This window comes from Cavia porcellus, unplaced genomic scaffold, assembly GCF_034190915.1.
Source record: "Cavia porcellus strain 051 isolate PalLab524CR breed Dunkin Hartley unplaced genomic scaffold, mCavPor4.1 scaffold_16, whole genome shotgun sequence".
Lineage (NCBI taxonomy): Eukaryota > Metazoa > Chordata > Mammalia > Rodentia > Caviidae > Cavia > Cavia porcellus.
The window spans coordinates 23,087,530-23,103,371 of record NW_026947499.1 but is presented as its reverse complement, the minus strand read 5'-3'; the positions used below and the strand labels follow the sequence as shown (position 1 = coordinate 23,103,371).

At 46.9% G+C, this 15,842-nt stretch overlaps 1 protein-coding gene and 1 long non-coding RNA gene across 3 annotated transcripts in view; one reads left to right on the top strand and one right to left on the bottom strand.

Moving 5' to 3' along the window:
- The window catches only part of Limk2 (LIM domain kinase 2), an 88,509-nt gene that overhangs the window by 42,712 nt on the left and 29,955 nt on the right, over nt 1-15,842 (top strand). The gene's annotated exons all lie outside the window — the stretch shown is intronic.
- LOC134470675 (uncharacterized) lies at nt 7,794-15,753 on the bottom strand. The gene is made up of 2 exons (XR_010039718.1): nt 14,336-15,753; nt 7,794-9,641 (listed from the first exon to the last, which is right to left on the bottom strand). It is a non-coding gene; the product is annotated as an uncharacterized LOC134470675 (long non-coding RNA).

Genomic DNA, 15,842 nt, shown 5'->3' with positions numbered 1-15,842 from the left:
CTTTTTCTTTTTTTTTTTTTTTTTTTCATTTTTCTTCTTCTCTATTGCTTTCTTGTTTTTGTCTTTGTGGTGTTAGGGGTCAAACTCAAGACCTCACACATGCTGGGCAAGTTCTTTTGCCTGAGCCCCTGCTCTGTCACAGAGCAATAGTACATGATTATCTCTAGGTGTGTTACCCCATTTTTAAGTGCTTCTAGAGCATACAAACAAATCTGTGGAAATAATTAACATGAGCTGGATGTGATGGAGCATGCCTGTAATCCCAGACTTTGGAAGCAAGAGGATTAGAAGTTTTAAGACCTACCTGTTCAAAGACCCAGTGAGACCCTGACTCAAAAAAAAAAAAAAAAAAGGAACTAAGAATATAGCTCAGTGGTAGAGGATCCTTGGGTTTGATCCGCAATTTAAAAAACAAAACAAAACAAAATACTTAGTTGGTAGAGATGTAGCCTCAGGACGAATGTATTGTCTGTTACTGGTTAGCACTAGTTGGCCAACACCTTCACAGAGACATAATGGATCTACGCACAGTAAACTGGGGATGTAAGTGCCTACTTGGGAAGTCAGCTGAAAACCAGCATACTGTTCGTTGAGCGTATCTGCTTGCTTAAATATCTCCAATGCCCTGTAGACATCTAGAGCCAGGCAGACCTGATCTTTGGTGATCTACACCTGCTTTTTTCCATCATCCCAGACTCCTCACTGATCACTGCCCACAGGTACCATGCATTGCAGTTCATGGATATGATCAGTGTTATGTGAGCATACCAGGGTCTTTTATGCCTCAATGCATTTGTACATGTTCCTTCAGGCTTGAAGCCTCTTTTATCTGCCTGGTAATCAGCCTGATACAGTCTGCCATACTCTGTGAAGGAGCTCTCTGAAGTCTACCCTGACGTCTTGTCGATGTCGCTCCCGGCCGGCAGGAAGGACACACAACAAAGTCTGGCAGTGGACAACCTTTTCTTTTATTTTCCTTCTCCGTACAGCCTGCCCTGGGATCGCTCCCAGCCGAAGCCTCCTTTGGTCCGCTCCCCGCGGCTCCTTCTGGGCTTCTACTTCCGGGCTTCTTCTTCCCCCCCAGGGGTGGCACCAGTATATATACGGATACAGTGTCCAATCATGTTAAAGTAAGCAAGGCAAGCTGATTGGCTAACATCATCAGTTGCCAGGCAGACTATATTGTTGAGCGGGTTGCTTACACGGTAAGCAGGAAACTAACGTGCTCGATGGGAGGGGTAATCTACCTCAGGCTTTACTCTTTACTACAGGCCTCACGTCCGCCAAGTGAGGCGACCGGGCTCGGGGCTGCGGCTCCCAACATCTCCCCCTTTTTTATTTTTTATGAATGTGCGCATCGTAGCCCTTCCTGGACTGGGTGCAGAGGCTTATGCCCTATGTGTAGGCCCACCGTAGGTCCTTGGCTTAGACCCTGGTCGGCCGTCCCATGGTCCGCCAAGGCCCTGAGGCCCTCGTCCTTTTTCTAGGGCCAGGCACAAACTGGACGGAACCTGGATGCACACAAGCTTGCACTCATTTTCTCTCCGTAAAGAAATCCCCTCGGAGAGAAATTTAGACCTGGGCAGCATCTAACAGTCCAGCGGCTTACGTGCAGGATGGGGTAGGGCCTGGCTTAGGTTGAGTCGCACCGGGGGAGTACGCTCTTACCCGTCATTGACTCTCCTACCCAGCTATATCATAATTTTTTAGAGGAGGAGTGTGGGAAGCTCACCATCCCTAGACTCGGTCGTAGGCTAGGCAAGCGAGCCATGCATATGCCTGAGGATCTTCTTGTCCATTTCGGGCTACCGCTATTTCTATTCATCTTGTTGGTTGGTCTGTGATGGATCTCTGGTAGGGCAGGTCTGATCTTCAGTCGAGGGCTTTGTCGCCCGTGTCAGTCTCTCCGGTACCCACAGTGGTTCTCGTCCCGATTCCTGTGGGAAAACACAAACCGCGCCTCGGTTCCAGCTGACCACTGGATCCGGGCCCATCCATTGTCCTGTCAGGACATCTTTCCACTTCACCCACCCTTTATGGTTGGGGGAAGGGTTGCAGTGCTCCACGGCTGGGGAGCAATTATCATTATTTAAATTTTAAAAATTGTGTGTGAATAGTGCCATGGATAATCGTGCCTTTGGGGCCAGGCCTTGGCCTACTCCCCCTTTTTGTTTTTGTAAAATTTCTTTGAGGCTTCTATGAGCCCTCTCAATAATTCCTTGACCTTGGGGATTGTATGGGATACCATGTTTTAATTGAACCTCCATCATTTTGCAGAACTCATTGAAGGCTTTGCCTATATAGGCTGGTCCATTATCAGTTTTTAATATTTTTGGTTTGCCCCATGCGGCCCAAGCCGCCAGGCAATGATTGATCACATTAGACACTTTTTCACCTGTTTCTGCTGTTGCGAATATGACGTGAGAACAGGTGTCTGTGGAAACATGAACATATTTAAGAGTCCCAAACTCCTGTATATGTGTGATGTCCATCTGCCAAACATCACCAGGGATCAAACCTCGAGGGTTTACTCCCATCGGTATGGCAGGTTTGTATGTGGCACAGGAGTCACATAGTCGCACGATATCTCGTGCATCTGCTCTGGAAACATGGAAATGGTTTGCTAGTGTCCTGGCATTGACATGAAACTTATCATGGAAGGCACGGGCTCGCTCGATTGGTGTTAGTAAGGTAAAAATCCATAACGGGCGAGTGGCAGTATCAGCAGCCGCATTCCCCTGTGCCATGGGCCCTGGCAGGGATGTATGTGCTCTTATGTGGGTGGTGAAGACCTTATGGTGTCTGTTCTGAAGCAATGTCTGGATAGACAGGAACAGCCCAGCCACTGTGGAAGTGGATCTAATTAAACCGGCAGTCTCAAGCACTTGCATAGCATTGATCACATACCTAGAATCGGAGACAATATTAATGGCTTCTGAGAACCGTTCAAGAATCATTTTAACGATCTGCAGTTCTACCACCTGAGGCTGATCAGGTTCAAATTGTATGGTAACCGGGGGCTTGCCTAGGATCACATAGGCGCCTATCCCCGTCTTGGAGCCATCTGTATATATTGTAGTTGCTGGGACTAATGGCTCAGAGGCAGTAACCTTTGGAAAAATTATAGGGTGCTGAGTGACAAATGACAAGATAGGGTCTTTAGGGTATTGATTGTTTATATCCCCATGGAAAACACATCTCAGAATGGCCCACGTATCTATGCAGGCAGCCAGGGTCTTGATCTGGCTGGCGGTATAGGGTACTCGGATGGCTTGTGGTCCTGAGCCAAAATGTTGGACAGCTCTATCATGCGCTTCAAGGGCCAATGAAGCGACTGCCTCCGGGTAATGCTCTATGACTTTTGCAGGTGAGACCTTAGGGTGTATCCACAGTAATGGTCCTTTCTGCCAAATCACCGCTGTGGGCTGTAGACTAGTCTGTAGCAAACAGACATCAAAGGGTCGCCCTGGTTCAATTCTGTGTAAGGTAGCCCCACCTAAGGCTTTTTCCACTCTCTGTAAGGCAGCTCTTGCCTCAGGAGTGAGCCTCCTGTGGGAGGCTATATCTGGGTCTCCCTTTAGAAGGTCGAACAGGGGTTTGAGATCTGAATTTGGTATATGTAAATATGGCCTAATCCAATTAATGTCTCCCAATAGCTTTTGCATGTCATTTAGGGTCTTAACGGCATCCGTCCTAATGGTGACCTTCTGTGGAGAGACTAGCATAGGGGAGATTTTCGCGCCTAAGTAGGTCACCATTTCTCCTCCCTGAATCTTGTCGGGGGCAACATGCAGATTAGCTTGTCTCAGGGCCTCGACCAACTGGCCGAGCATATTATTTAGCATGTCTGGGTCCCTGCCGCTGAGTAAAAGGTCGTCCATGTAATGCACACATCTTATCTTGGGAAAGGATTTCCGTAGGGGGGCCAGTAGGGAATCAAGGTAAATCTGACACATAGTGGGACTGTTGGCCATACCTTGGGGCAGCGTTATCCACTCGTATCTGAGATCAGGGCTTTCTTGGTTAATGGTGGGTAAAGTAAAGGCGAACCTATGAGTGTCCTCTGGATGCAGGGGGATTGAGAAGAAACAGTCTCTAAGATCTATAACATAAACTGGCCAGGACTGAGGGATGGCTGAGAGAGCTGGCAGCCCCCTCTGGACCGCCCCCAGGGACTGCATCTGCGCGTTGACCGCCCTTAGATCATGGAGCAGCCTCCACTTGCCAGACTTTTTCTTAATTATAAAAATGGGGGTGTTCCATGGGGAGGTTGACGGCTTAATGTGTCTTAATCTAAGTTGTGTACTGACTATTTCTGACAAGGCTAATAGCTTCTCCTTAGGCAGGGGCCACTGAGGTACCCAAACCGGGTCATTTGACCTCCAGGTGATTTTGATCGAAGTGGGTAGGAGAGCTTCTTCAGCGGCCCCTAAGAAAAACCCAGCCCTTGCCTACCTTTTTTGTTCTCTACTGGTATTGGGGATGTCCGACCCTGTAGGGCATTGCCCAAGCCTTTGCCGGGGGTATATCCCTGGTTCCTGAGTATATCCTTAGCCTGGGGGGAGCAGTTTGACGTAAGCGTGACATCCATCTGAGTGAGGATGTCCCTTCCCCATAGAGACACTGGCAACTGCAACACAAATGGTTGGAAATGGCCCTGATGACCCTCCTCATCACACCAGAGCAGGGTTGAAGCACTAACCTGAGGAGCTGACACCATCCCCAGGCCCTGCAGCGTGTTATCTGCAGTGTTGGTGGGCCAGTTGGAGGGCCAATCCTTTCTAGAGATAATGGAACGGTCAGCTCCTGTGTCTAGGAGCCCTGTTATATTCTTGCCATTGACCTTAAGTGAGAGCATGGGCCTTTTATCAAGTATTATATGGAGTCCCTCGAAGACTTCCCCTGAGGAACCGAAACCTTGACTTTCTCTAATTTTCTGCTTTGAGGGGAATCTCTTGTGGAGACTGGGGAGCAGCAAGAGCTGCGCTATCTTGTCTCCTTTATTGATTACCATAGTACCCACAAGAGATTGAACCATAATTTTAATGTGTCCTGTGTAGTCTGAGTCTATGACCCCCGGGACTACTATGAGACCCCGAAGGGCCGTGGAGGATCTCCCGATCACCAGACCCACGGAATTTTCGGGTAACGGTCCCTTAAAGGTGGTTTCAACCACTTGAACACCCATATCAGGCACTAATATAAGTCTGGAGGCGACACTGAGGTCCACACCTGCTGACCCAGGGGTGGCCCTTGTTGAAGGCTGCCATCCTGAGCTGTCCTGTCTCTGGGGCGGGGGCCCGCCTGTGAAGGGGGCCCCCTCTGGCCGTTTTTTGGCCCTCTAGCATCTCGTCCACAAATACGGTTGCCCTGAGCATCAAAGACCGACCTACACTCCTCAGCTTTGTGTGATCCCCTCTTGCATCGCCCACAAACATATGGTTCTTCATTCCTAGGGTGAGGCCTAGCATTTGCATTGTTTGGGCAATGACGTTTAATGTGTCCTGGCTCCCCGCAGGCAAAACACCCTTTAGCCTTACATTCCCCTTCTAACCTGCGAGGTCCCCTCTGCTGTACAGCCGAGGCCAGGAGAGCAGCCAATCCCGAATTGGAGAGCGGCCCCCCTATCTCTCTACATATCCTAATCCAGGCGTTGAGGTCCTTGTTCTTATGAGGAGCTATCGCTGCCTTGCACTCCTTTGTACATTGCTCAAAAATCAGCTGCCTTACCAGCGGTCGAGCCACTCCCGGATCAGAAAATATCTTATCGGCAGCATCTTGCATTCGGGCCACAAAGTCAACAAATGGCTCTGTGGTACCCTGAATTATTTTTGAAAGACACAGGGAGGCTGTTCCGGCACCACTTACCTGCTTCCAGGCGCGGAGCCCTATGGCGTTGATTTGTTCATAGACAGCGCCGGGGAACTGAGTCTGATCATCAGCGTGCCGACCTTCTCCCATAAGCATTTCCTTGTTCCACCCCCGGTTTCCCCGACTGGCGTTTCTCTCAGCCTGCTCTGCAGAGAACTCTGCGTACCAGGCTCGCCAATCCAGGTAACTACCCGAGGGCAGACACGCCTTTGCCAGCTGAATCCAGTCCGCGGGGGTGAGGGGCCCAGAAGACAGGTTCTCCAGCATGGCAATGGTGTAAGGCGCAGTCGGCCCAAAGGTTGTAACTGCATTTTTAAGTTCTCTAATCTGCTTTATCTCAAAAGGCTCCCATGCATTACGTCCCTGGCCCATAGCTACTTGTACAGGAAATATCCCGTAGGGGCCACTATCTATCCCAGGTGGTGGATGTACCTCATGAGACAAACGTCCCCCCTGCCAAAGCCGCCTGTAAAAATACCGACCCGCCGGCGGCGGAGCATAAGACGGCGGCCATGATTGGGCGGAAAATGGGGGCCCGTGCATCACTTCCTGTTCTGGCGAAGGGGAAGGGAGCTCCCGGGCGGCCGCCTCACGGCGAGGGATCGCCTCTGGGAACAGCCCCCAAGGTGGGGCGGAAGGCTTCGCCTCCCTCTCGCGCCGGGGAGCGCTCAGGAGCTCTCTACTCCTCCGCAGACCAAGTTGAGCGGAGCGCAATTCGCGGCGCAACGCTGGGAAAGAACCCTGCAACTCCTTATCGAGCGACTTAGGCTCCTGACAGCTGGTCTCTTTGGCCTCCTTGCCATTCAACTTTCCCTCGTCCTTGGAGTCAGACGACTCCGAGGCTAGAGCCCCGTCCTTCTCCTTAGCATCTTTGTTCCCCTTGACGGGCCCCTCTCGGGAGCTCCCTGACTGGGCCTGCTCAAATACCCTGCGTACTTTTGTAAGCTCTTGAGAGCTTTCTCCACAACCACCCTCGCTCTTAGTGTTGCTACCTAACATGTTTCCCATCTTTTAATATGTTACTCACCGCGTGAGGCCCAAGGAATCCGCCACTTACACGTGAGCCTGAGGGGAGTCTAAAAGCCCTGTAGGTGCGCGCCACCCAGAGCCCAGGCTTATCCCCAACTCACCTGTCTCGCAGCTCTGTACTGGAGCGTTGTCCGCTGTCACGTCTCGGGGGTGATCAGTCCCCGTGCGGGCCTCCAAATGTCGATGTCGCTCCCGGCCGGCAGGAAGGACACACGACAAAGTCTGGCAGTGGACAACCTTTTCTTTTATTTTCCTTCTCCGTACAGCCTGCCCTGGGATCGCTCCCAGCCGAAGCCTCCTTTGGTCCGCTCCCCGCGGCTCCTTCTGGGCTTCTACTTCCGGGCTTCTTCTTCCCCCCCAGGGGTGGCACCAGTATATATACGGATACAGTGTCCAATCATGTTAAAGTAAGCAAGGCAAGCTGATTGGCTAACATCATCAGTTGCCAGGCAGACTATATTGTTGAGCGGGTTGCTTACACGGTAAGCAGGAAACTAACGTGCTCGATGGGAGGGGTAATCTACCTCAGGCTTTACTCTTTACTACAGGCCTCACGTCCGCCAAGTGAGGCGACCGGGCTCGGGGCTGCGGCTCCCAACAACGTCTCACCAATATAAGACTTTTTCATACCTTAGTTATAGTGTCGTGGGTATTTGTTTACATGTCTAGTGTTCCTCTTAAAGTATAAAATTTTCCAAGCAGGGAACTATATCTAATTCATTTGTGTATCCAGAGCTTAGTACAATGTCTAGAATTGTAGCAGGCACTCAGATGTTTGCTGGGTGAATGATGTGTTTGTCAGATGACTCTGAACATTTGAATAAAGCCTTTCCAGTGTACACCTGTCTTAGCCACTTCTTCATTCGTGGGACAAAATAAGCCAACACCCACAATTTAAAGAAGTTTTATAGGAGAAGTTTATTTTGACTCATCATTTCAGTACATGATTGGCTGGCTCCAAAGCACAAAACACCGTGGTGGAAGAGCATGGCGGGGAAAAGCTGCTCATTCTCTGGCAGGCAGGAAGGAGGGAGGGGTGGAGGGAGAGAGAGAGAACAGGGACAGAGACAGATTCAGACAAAAGAGCAGGTAAGGACAAGAATCCACCCTTTCAGGTCACACCCCCAGTGACCACATCCAACAGGCCCCAGCACTGGTGAGTGTAGTGCTTCCATGATCCAGTCTCCTTTCACACAGATGAGAATTTGGGGGGACTTTTTAAATCTAAACTATAACAGCACCCTTTATCTCTTTGCATTATTCTCCCAGATAAGAGCTTCTTTTTTTTGGAAGTGAGAATAAAATAAGACCTCAGTCTGTAAACATTATCCCTTCTGTAACTACCATAGCTCACGGTGCCATTTTACCTTGTTTCTTTTTTCCATCAAAGGCTAGACTCTTCTCCACTGGAAGTGCTGGAGGAGTGCTAACATTCTCTTTCCTTACGTGCCTCACTGTTACCATGAAATCCCTGAGCACCTCATACTAGAGATAGAAAGAAATTTAAGGTTGCTTTCTTCTGTGTGTCAGTCATATTCTGGTCATACCTTTTTCACAATGCCATGTAGTATTTGTGTTTAGATCAGAAGGTGCTCCACTCTACTCCATCAGTAAAGTGATTTTTGTAGAACAGCTATTTGCAAAATTGGCTATGTGTTTATTTTAAATTTATTTTAGTTTCTTGGGTAATGTTTTTAAGGAATGCCCCTATCTTCTAGAGTCATCTTTTTATAACTATATCCTGAACACTATTAAAGTGTCACTGAGGAAGGAGGGAGGCAGCTATCAGGGGGGTACAGGTAAGTAAGACTATCACCAGAAAGGTAAAGGTCCTCGGTGAACTAGGGCATAACAAATTGTCAGTCAGCAAACATTTATCTAGCCAAAATAAGAAGATGAACAACCTCCCTTTGCGTCCTTTTTCTCATTTGTAACAAGGACATAACACTGATTCACCCTGCCCCCTTTCATGGTTCATGTGATAGTAAAATGAAATCAAGTAGAAAAACACTCAGGAAAGAGTAACGCAGTGGTTTTCAATCTTCTTCTTCTTCTTCTTCTTCTTCGTCTTCGTCTTCGTCGTCTTCATCTTCTTCTTCGTTGTTGTCTTCTTCTTCTGGTGAGGTTTTTGGTTTGTTTGTTTGTATTTTACATTTATTAAAGGTATGAACTCTGCAGAACAAATTCAGGCCAGTTAAAAATAAGAAAAGAGAATGGCTGGGGATTTAGCTCAGCGGCATAAGCACCTGCCTTGCAAGCAGGCGGTCGTGAGTTCGATCCCTGGTACAGATAAAAATGAAAAAGACAAAAAAAAAAAAAAAAAAAAAAATAAGAAAAGAGGTGTACCCTGCAAATATCATGAGGCCATTGAAAGAGTTCACAGTGGCCCCCAACTTTATGGCAGTGCTCTGTGGTGTCTCAATCTTTGTTGTGTATCAGGAACATTGGGCCTGTTTAAAACACAGGTTCTGCTAGGCATGGTGACACATACCTTTAATCCCACCACTTGGGAGGCTGAGGCAGGAGGATTGCTGCTAGTTTAAGGCCAGCCTGAACTTCATAGCAAGACACTGTCGCCAAAAAAAATAAATAAATAAAAATAAAATAAAATGCAGGCCCTTAGCCCTAATCTCATGACTGTTATTCTCTGTGCCTGGGATGGGGCCCAGGAATCTTCTTCAGTAAGTTGCCCAGAGAAGTCCTGTGTAGCTCCTTCTTCAGCCATACTTTCAGAAATACCACTGTCAATGAAATAGCAATTATAAAATAATTATTTTGAGGCAACTTTAGTGTATTAGATCTGTTAAGACCTGAGTTAGGCAACCCATTTGGGACCCTTCCTGTCTCTCAGGAGCTATTCTTATTCTCCAGTAATTTTTTGTACTCTTAAAAAAAAAAAAAAGACGGGTTAAATTTCAACTCTACCAATTCATTCTTACACCTATGACCTTAAATAACAACCCTCTCTGTAGCATCTTAGTAGTTTAGCAAGATTCTGCCTCAAAAAGAAAAAGAAAAGTAAAGAGCTGTGGGTGTAACTCAAAAACACTTGCTGCAATCCCTAATACTAGGGGGAAATAGCCACAAGATGAGAACCCCAACCTTACAGTCTGACATGAAGTATAACGAGTGTTCCACACCAACTATATACCAGATGCTGCGGATGTGTTAGTAGAATAACAAATGGAAATACTAACTGCTCCACTTCTCCAAAAAGGTGGAAAAAGAGATCCTGAAAAAATATAAATTTATGATTCTCTTCATTTGCCTACAAAATTCTGGAGAGCTGATAGAATCAGTAGCAATTTGGAAACTGAAATGGCTTTGTAAACGTTAGTTATCACCACTCTTCTAGTATATAATACGACAATGGTTCAGGGGTTTAAACTTGAGGGGTTTGACATCATGTTTATGTACTAGGTAGGCATCTGCGCACACATGGTGTGGGCCAGGCCTATTCTGAGCAAGAGGAGTACCCGGTGCCTGCCCTCCTGAGGTTTCATCTGTCAGTAGACAGATGTGAGCCCAGAACATTTCCTGTGTGTGAGGAGCTTGGAAATATACAGGGAACCCTTCCGAAGACAGAATGAGTGTTCTGATATTGGGCTTCAAAAAGGATTTGAAAACAGGTACCAGCAGGGGTCTGCGGAGGTTTGGGGGCTAGTAGAGAAAGCTTTATGTGTTCTGGTCAGGAAACCGAGAGGAGTAGAAAGTAGCCAAGGCAGCAGCTCTGGTAGGGAAACTAAAAGTGATAACCCCTGTATTCTGAGTGCACTAAACTTGATAAGCTTTCTTTGGCCAAAAACACTGGGGAAAATGTGGGTAACCACATTTGGGATTTATTTTTGCTGCTATTCATTTATGACTTATTTTGGGAGGGGGTACTAAGATAGCTCTCAGGTCCAGGCTAGCCTTGAGTTCTTCATACAACCTAGGCTAGCCTCAAACTCATGATCCTTCTGCATCAGCCTCCCAAGTGCTAGGATTATTGGTGCATATTACAATGCTTACCTCTCCTTTTATGATTTTTAAAAAGAACTTCAATATAAGAAAAAATTTAATTTTGAGACAGAGTCTTGCTGTGTTACTCAGACTGGCTTTGAACTCACTAGGTAGCTCAGGTTGACCTTGAACTCATGGCAGTCCTCCTGTCTCAGCCTCACAAGTGCTGGAATCACAGGTCTATGCCACTATGCCCAACCTAGGAATATATTTAAGCAGTATCCATAGGGTATAAAATATATGCTGTCCCATCTCTGCTCCTTGTCTTACTACTCTAAAGGAAAAAAAAAAACTGATATGTGAGGAAGCAGTCTCCAGGTGGTCCCTAAGTGTTATATATACAGATGTTTTGTTTTTGCTTTTTTGAGATAAAGTCTTGCTGTGTAGTTCAGACTGGCCTCAAACTTGTAATCTTCCTGCTTCAGCCTCCCAAGAAAGGGATTAGAAGTGTGTGCCTAAACACTGCTCCACATACACCTTTTTTTTTGAACAGTGAGATTACTGTATACTGTAAACTATCTTGGAAGTCTGGGGTTTTTTCACTTAATATTTACTCAAGATGATTTCTATGTCAATACTTAACCTACTTCAATATTTTTAACAGCTGCCTGTATTCTGTTGTATGTACCATCGTAGTTAGTACCCATTGCTAGACACGTGGATTATTTCTAATCTTTTAGCATTAAGCAGTGCTGTGCTGTTTGAATGTGTGTTTGCACAGTTGTAGGAATATTTCTGTAGGCAAAATTTTAGCAGTGAAATTACTGGAGCTCCCTTATTTAGAAAGATGACGGCTATTGTACTGTTGAAAGTTACTTGGAAGGGGAGAAGTAGCAGCAGGAAAGATGGTCAGTGGAGGAGGTACCCATGGTTCCCTTGTAGGATTTAGAGCAATGATGGTAAATCTGTCGCTTGCGTGCTATAGCAGGCACACAAAGCTTCTGCTGGCATGTGAGCCAAGTTGCCTCAGCAGCAGAGTATCGGATAATGGTAGTTTTTTTCTCAACTAAAATCTCTGTATTGAGGTTTAATTGCAGTGTTGGCACTTTGCAATAAATAAGTGGATTTTGGGCTACAGTGTGGTCACTCTAAAAGGTTTGCATCCCTGATTTAGAGGCTCCAGAGTCCCCAGGATCTCTCTTCCTTGCTTGGGGTCCTCCCAGCCAATAGAGGGCCTCACATAAACACGGTTCCCTCACTTTTGAATTATCTAACCAGAGCCTTCAAAAAAAGGAGAGGTTGGGATGATTCATTCATTGATATTCCTTGTTGCAGTGTTCACTTGGGGCTGCCTCCTCTAAAGGCTTTTGTTTCCCAGCTTGTCACAGACAGACTCCTGGAAGCTCCATGTCTCAGCTCCTTGCCAGGTTTCCAACTTGTGAAATGTGCAGGAGATTAGCACCTCTCCAGCCATTTTTTCTGAACAAAGCAGCCAGTCTAATGATCTCTGTGTTGCCATTGGCAACCATAACTTGAATTCTCTGCCAGCTGCTCTGGGAACCTAGAAGAGCAGCTTTCCTTCCGGGGATGAATTTCCAAGAACTAGAGAGGGAAATACGCCCTCCATTGTGACTTTTCACTTTCCATGTCTGAGTGGTTTAGGTCCTTCGAAGTTAACCCTAAGGAACCACACACTTAGGTATAAGCAGCCAGGGGCTTATCACATGTGATGGTCAATCCTTCAGAGATTCCTCCTGAAGTCTGGATTTATGGAAGTCACATGGATTTCACCTGGGAGGGACTTCCACGTCTGTTTAGGATGAGGAGATGGCTGCTACTCTTCCAGGGGAAGGCAGTTTTCATGGCACTGAGCCTTCTCACTAGTTCCACACCCACTGAATCTTTTGTAAAAGGAGTGGGGAGAGAGGAGAAGGCCTGCAGCCTCCTGCTCACATTCCTAGACACCGACTCATTGCGCCCGCCGCCACTGGAACAGCAAAGCTGTGTGAAATGTCAAGAGGAGTTATGCTCATGGGCTCCCTGGCCCCAGTCTCTCTGTGGCTTGCGTTTTCTTCCATCTGTACTCTGTTCATCAGATGGAAATCAGAGGGTACAGTTAGAAGATAATTTGCTAGTTCCAGACTTAATTTTGGGCTCTCTCCTTGCCTGATCGAATTACAGGGGAACATAATAGATTTTTTGGCTCTGTAGCTAAGAGAAAAAGAACTCCCAGCTCTCCAGCTGGGCAGCCCTTTCAGTATCCTGTGTGTTGCCCCCTCCCACCTTTGGGGTTCTTGTGTTTTCTCCACCCCTCAGTCTAGGATCCTGATCCCTTCAAGACTGCTCAAGAGGTTTAAACTCAGCTTGAGACTCAAAGAAAATAGGGAGCCCCCTGCAACTTCTTAGTGATGGAAAATGTTGAAACTGGGAGCTATTTGGAGGTCTAACCAAGACCCAGACAGAGGCAGGGACTTGCTACAGGCCACATAGCTAGCCCATAATAGTTGTAACAATAGTCTTAACGATATTAACAGCTAACATTTGTCACCTCTTAATGTGTTTCAGACTTGGTGCCAAGGGCTTACATGCAGTGCATTTGTCGCATTCAAACCCAGACAGTCTGGCTCTGGGCCCAGGCTGAGCTCCAGTTCAGCATGGTAGAGTAGTCTATACTGTCTAGTCTAAGTTCAAAGCCTGGCTTCCCATCTCAACTATACAGCTAGATAACCTCACAAAAGCAACTTAATTAATCTCATTATTACCTCAGTTTCATTAAACAAGGGGGTGTCACAGTACTACCAAATAGTGTTTGTTAAAATTCATTCATATATATATAGTGCTGCAAGTACTATTTTGCTTGGTACAGGGCAAGCACCCATCCAGTGATTGCTGCTCCTGGCTGCCTAGGGCTTAAGTGTGGTGTCTTGTGTGTGGTGATAGATACATGTGGCTGAGTTCTGCACAAAGGGCCAGACCCATTCTTCATTGTTAGAGGTAGTGAACATAGTGGTTGAGCTCTGGCTCTAGAACATAAACTAGTGGGCAAACTGTGGCTCATTGTTTATTTTTATGCTGCCTGTGATTTTTATGCTTTTAAATGGTTGTAGAGGGGAAAAGCCAAGAGACTATTTCATGACATGTGAAAGCTATATGAAATTCAAATTTCAGTGTCCACAAAGAAAAGCTTTCCATTCATTTGTTTCATATATAGCTGCTTTGGCACTCTAATGGCATAGTTGAGTATCTATAATAGTCTCTATGACCTGCAGAACCTACTAATATTTCTACTCTGGGCCTTTACCGAAAAAGTATCCAGAGCCTTACTCAAGGATCAGGATTTCAAACCCAGTGGTTCACGACTTCCTAGCTGTTTTCTTCAGGCTACAGACTCAACCCATTAGAATCTTAATTTGCATATTTGTTAAATGGGTATAACATCCACTCTGTATGCTGGCAATATAAATATGATAGATGATAGGTAGCAAGCACTTACCAGAGGGCCTAGATCAAACCAAGGGCTCAGTAAAGGGGAGCTTATTAACAGGATGCAAACCCAGTGTCTCATATTGCACTCATCATCCCTGTGCCCAATTGGAAGAATGGGAAAAGAGACTAGTAATCCAGGCGCCGCTACCTTTGTCACAGACCTTCTTGCCATAATTCATGATGACAGCAACTTCAGGATGACTTTGGCTTCTTTCTAGTGGAGAGGGACGGACGTATATCTGATGGGAGACAGCCTTTGTCACTGCCCCAAGACCAACGGTGAAGTTGAAAGTTTCCTCGGGCTCCTCTAGCACCCTTGCTTTTTCCTTCACAGTCTTGCAGGCAGGGGGATAAGAGTCCTTCTTAATGGTAGGCCCTAGGGGCTGGGGATTTAGCTCAGCAGCATAAGTAAGCAGGCAGTCGTGAGTTCGATCCCTGGTACCGATAAAAACGAAAAAGACAAAAAAAAAAAAAAAAATGGTAGGCCCTAGTTGGTCATCCTCATAGCTGGGGCTCCTTAGGCAAGCTCCCATTCCAGATTGGCCTCTCATTCACCACTGCCCAGTGAGGCTAATGAATGGTGTCCTGGGAATTAATGCATTAGAGGAGACAGATAACCTGAACTCCAATCTACTGGCTTTGAGAAAAATGTTTCCTCTTGAAGGAGTAGAATGAAGCCTAATAGCTGAAAGCTGCAGCTCTGGAATCATAGGTGCCTGTATTTAAATTTTACCATTAGGGTTGGGGTTACAGCTCAGGTGTAAAGCACTTGCCTGGCGTGTGTGAAGCCCCAGATTCTATCCCCAGCTCAGCAAAATATAAAAAAAATTTAAGGAAAGAAAACAATCCCAGCTCAGCTGCTGTTTAGCATTTTGGCCTTGTGCGAGCTACCTAATCTCTGTGCACCTTTCTTTCCTAGTTTGTAAAGTGGAGATAATTCTTTTCTCATAAATAACAGCATGCATATAGTGTTTGCCACATGGAGACACATTCAGTATCAGTTAATACTCGCCTTTGTTTCCAACCCTGTCCCAGTGTGGAGGTGGCAGTGCCAATAGGCCGGCTCTTGAGGTTGTCCCTAGAGCAGGCAGAGGGAGGGGGTAAAAGAGTCAGTAATGCCAGGTCAGAGCAGGAGATGGCTCTGTGGAGCTGCCTCTCCCACCAGAGGTTCCCCCTCTTCTGGGGGTGTGGCTTTGCCTGAAGCTGGCACCCTGAGCTTTTCTTCACCTCGGAGCAGAAATGCTGTCCTTTTAGGTAGCTTGTTAGGCTGGGAACGTTTGTCAGATGTGTTGGTCCTCTCTTTTGCGCTTCTCTGCTCTGAGGTCAGTGATGGACGCTCAGCCAGCTCTAGTTATTGTCTGTATCGGGTGCCTGCCTGCAGCCTCCTTGCAGCCTCGCTCTAACCCAGCTCCACCCCTTGCTGCAAGGTCGGTTTCCTAACAGCTGCGCCAACCACACACCTCGGTTCCACAGGAGCCCCTCCTCTTCCTCCCTCCCTCCCTCATTTGGGGTGG